The following is a 4444-nucleotide window of genomic DNA, read 5'->3' on the forward strand; positions in this document are numbered from 1 at the left end:
TCTCCTTCTCTCCCCCTCTCTCTCCTTTTCTCTCCCTCTCTCTCTCTTTCTCTCCCTCTCTCTCTCTTTCCCCTCTCTCTTTCTCTCCCCTCTCTCTTTCTCTCTCCCCCTCTGTCTCCTCTCTCCTCTGTCTCTTTTTCTCTCTCTCTCCTCTGTCTCTTTTTCCTCTCTCTCTCCTCTGTCTCTTTTTCTCTCTCTCTCCTCTGTCTCTTTTTCTCTCTCTCTCCTCTGTCTCTTTTTCTCTCCCCGCACTCTTTTTCTCTCCCCGCACTCTCTTTCTCTCTCTCTTTCTCTCCCCTCTCTCTTTCTCTCCCTCTCTCTCTTTCCCTCTCTCTCTTTCTCTCCCTCTCTCTTTCTCTCCCCCTCTCTCTTTCTCACCCCTCTCTCTTTCTCTCCCCTCTCCTCTTTCTTTCTCTCCCTCTCTTTCTCTACCCCTCTCTCTCTTTCTCTCCCTCTCTCTTTCTCTCCCTCTCTCTCTCTCTCTCCCTCTCTCTCTTTCTCTCCTCTCTCTCTTTCTCTCCTCTCTCTTTCTCTCCCCTCTCTCTCTTTATATCCCCTCTCTCTCTTTCTCTCCCCCTCTCTCTCTTTCTCTCCCCTCTCTCTTTCTCTCCCCTCTCTCTCTTTCCTCTCCCTCTCTCTCTTTCTCTCCCTCTCTTTCTTTCCCCCTCTCTCCCCTCTCTTTCTTTCTCTCCCTCTCTCTCCCTCTATCTTTTCTCTCCTCTCTTTCTTTCTCTCCTCTCCTTCTCTCCCGCCCTCTCTCTCTTTCTCTCCCTCTCTCTCTCTTTCTCTCCCTCTCTCTCTCTTTCCCCTCTCTCTTTCTCTCCCCTCTCTCTTTCTCTCCCCCCTCTCTCTCTCCCTCTTTCTCTCCCCCTCCCCTCTCTCTTTCTCTCCCTCTTTCTTTCTCTCCCTCTATTTCTCTCCCCCTCTCCCTCTCTCCTCTCTCTTTCTCTCCCTCTCTCTCTCTTTCTCCTCCCTCTCTCTCTCTTTTTCTCCCTCTCTCTCTCTCTCTCCCTCTTCTCTCTCCCTCTCTCTCTCCCCCTCTCTCTCTTTATCTCCCCTCACTCCCCCTCCTCTCTTTCTCTCCCCTCTCTCCCCTCTCTCTTTCTCTCCCCTTTCCCCTCTCTCTTTCTTTCTCTCTCTCTCTCTCTCTCTCTCTCTCTCTCCTCTCTCTCTCTCTCTCTCTCTCTCTCTCTCTCTCTCTCTCTCTCTTCTCCTCTCTCTCTCTCCTCTCCCTCTCCCTCTCTCCCTCTCCCTCTCCTCCCCTCTCCCTCTCCCCTCTCCCTCTCTCCCCCTCTTTGTATCTGGATATCTTATTTACCCTATATATCTTAACTGTCCTATACTACACCAAAATAACCTATACTGCTTTCTTCCAGATCTGACTCAAGCTTCACACGGGAGACATCGGAACCCCCCCCTAACCCCAGAAGACAGGTAGGGAACACATCCCCTCCAATGTATAACATTGCGGGAATGAGGTACCTGGACATTGAGGGACTGCGGATCAGGTAAGATCCCAGGCGGGATTGCTGCTTTAGATATTGTGAAGCGGGACGTCCAGACACTGGTTAAGGTGTTCAGGAAACTAGTCATTCAAATGTGGCATTTATTTCTAGATCCGACATTTACACACTTACACACTTACACACACACACGTAACAAGGACTAATTGTAGTATAATGTAATAAATACATTTGTCAAAAACGAATGTTGTTCTGACTAGGAATTTATTAAATATATTTTATTTATATATTTTATTTTAAAGTGGGGTTGGGGGCGGGGTTGGGGGGCGGGGTTGGGGGCGGGGACTAGGTGGCGAGTAGATTTTTTGGTTGGGCGAGTAGATTTTTGGGTGATTTGTCGAACACTGCATATATATATAGACATACACACATACACACACACACACACACACACACACACACACACACACACACAACCAACCTCACACTGATGAGACAAGGTCGAAACAGTCTGTGAGTGGGTTCACTGGCTTTGCTTCTCATTCCAGGCTATGTTTAAAAGCTGTGTTTAAAACAGCGAGCATTGGCTTAAAGGTTCCATGTAATAATGGATTTAAGACAAAATGTGGGACTGTGTGTTCATCTGCATGTCATTTCCCAGAATCCCTTACTGAAGTGGAAGCACTGTATGCTAGGCGGTAGTTGTGAAAAGAAGGGTTGCAGACCTGTCTAAGACATGTGAATGTGCTCACAAGTAATATTTTTATATTATTTTTTTTGATTATATATATATATATATATATATATATATATATATATATATATATATAAAACGGAAATACCCATGTTAGTCCAGTTGTGATAGTGCATAATAAATTAGTTCTTCAGTATTAGGTGATAACTTTTTTATTTGGACTAACAATTTATGTCATAGTGACAAGCTTTCGAGAGTTCTCTCTTCCTCAGGTCAGCAAATACTGGTTTACAAAGGAATCAATGGCTAAAACAGAGGTTTGGAAAGCAGAAAAAAACAGAGATTTAGATGGTGGGGTGACAAAGGGATGTTTGAAGAAATTGGAAGGGTAATAAAACGGTGACAAGTAACAGCATGGAGAGGGAAGGGGATGCTGTGGGGGGCGAGGGGGAGGGGGAGGCGGGAATTGTGGATAAGAATATTGGCAGAGAGGCCGGCAGGATAATTACAAACAATTGTGATAGTGTGTGAGAAACCCCATATCCTCATTAAGTCCTCTTGTTTTGGTGTCAGAGTCTTATCATTCTGAGTTCAACTGTTTTCCGTTCTTGGGTGCGTTTAAACACTCCTTTGAGGATTTTGATTTTTAGATCATTTATGGAATGATCTGGTAGTGAGAAATGTCCCACAGATGCGCAGTATCTTCCTTCTTCGTGGTGGAGTATAGAGTGTCTGTGCATATTTATTCTGCCTTGAAGTTTTTGACTGGTTTCCCCAATGTAGCATCCTTGGTCACATTTGTTGCATTGAATCATATACACTATATTCCTGGGTGTGCAGCAGTATGATCCTTTAACATTGAGTGTTCCATTGTTGTGACTGGCTGTGGGATCTTGGCATATATGTTTTCAGTGTTTGCAAAGTGTGTTGTTGCACGGTTTTGTGCCATTATCAGTGTCTTTAAGTTCGTTATGAAGTTTTCTATTAACTGATTTCTGTTTGATGGTTGCCTCTCTCTCTCCCCTCCTCTCTCCCCCTTTTCTCCCCTCTCTCTTTCTCCTCCCCACCTGTCCTCTCTCCTTCCCCCCTTCTCTCCCTCCCCACACCCCTCTCCTCCTCCCCTTTGCATCTCTCTGCGATCCTCCCCTTAGCATGTCTCCGCTCCCCCCCACTTTGCATCTCTCCGCTCCCCCCACTTTGCATCTCTCCGCTCCCCCCCACTTTGCATCTCTCCACTCCCCCCCTGCGCATCTCTCCGCTCCCCCCCCTTTGCATCTCTCCACTCCCCCCCTTCGTATCTCTCCACTCCCCCCCCTTCGCATCTATCCACTCCCCCCCCTTTGCATCTCTCCACTCCCCCCCCCCCCCTTCGCATCTCTCCGCTCAGCACTGCCTCTCTCTCCCCATTGGTCAGAGCAGGGTCATGTGACCCTGCTCTGAGCTCCGAAGTCAAACTCCCTTGTCTCCCCAAGCACTAAGCTTGGGAGAACGTACGTGCCCGCTCGCCGCGTGAGCCTTGGGCGGGAAGGTAAAGATTTACAGAGGTAAGTGCGTCAACCTCCAAGCGCACTGAGCCTTATCGATGGACACAGCCTTATCGAGGTACTTTGCTTGGACTTTAAATTAAGAAAATAGCAGGTGCTAATAGAGAGCCACTCCTCCAATGGTCTATTATACAGGCAGTCCTCGGTTATCCAACGCAATCCGTTCTGGAAGTAGCGTTGGATATCGAAACCGTTGTAAAGTGAGTCCCATTTTAATCAGTGGCGGTGAGCGTTGGATAACGCATTCAGGAGTAGAATAACGCATTCCGGGCGTCGAAAAAACTGCCCATAGGGTTGCATTCAAAAGCGTTGGATATGCCATTCGTTGTAAAGTGTAATGTTGGATAACGAGGACCACCTGTATACACCTAAATAGAGAACTACAACACACGGGTTAGAGTAGCAGTCTGTGTACTGATTAATGTTTTATTTTGCATTTTATTTTTTACTTTACTTTAACAGATCTCGTCTCGCCCTTTCCAAGGCTGTTTTCATTTTTAAATGCGATGCTTCGGTTCGTTGTAAGAGGTTAAAATGGATGTCTCCCCAGGGCCCATTGCAGTGTTAAGGTTACCATGGTAATCTCAGAAACTCGAGATTAAGAAAATCATGTTTAATACTACGTATTTTTTTTTTTAAAGACCATGATATGCTTGGGAGCAAAATACTAACATTATATAAGTTAGACTAATAAATGCTTCTGAGGGGATCTAGATGTCGGCCTGCCTGCCTACCACAGTGCA

Source organism: Ascaphus truei, chromosome 1 (genome assembly GCF_040206685.1).
Source record: "Ascaphus truei isolate aAscTru1 chromosome 1, aAscTru1.hap1, whole genome shotgun sequence".
In the NCBI taxonomy this organism is placed as follows: Eukaryota; Metazoa; Chordata; class Amphibia; order Anura; family Ascaphidae; genus Ascaphus; species Ascaphus truei.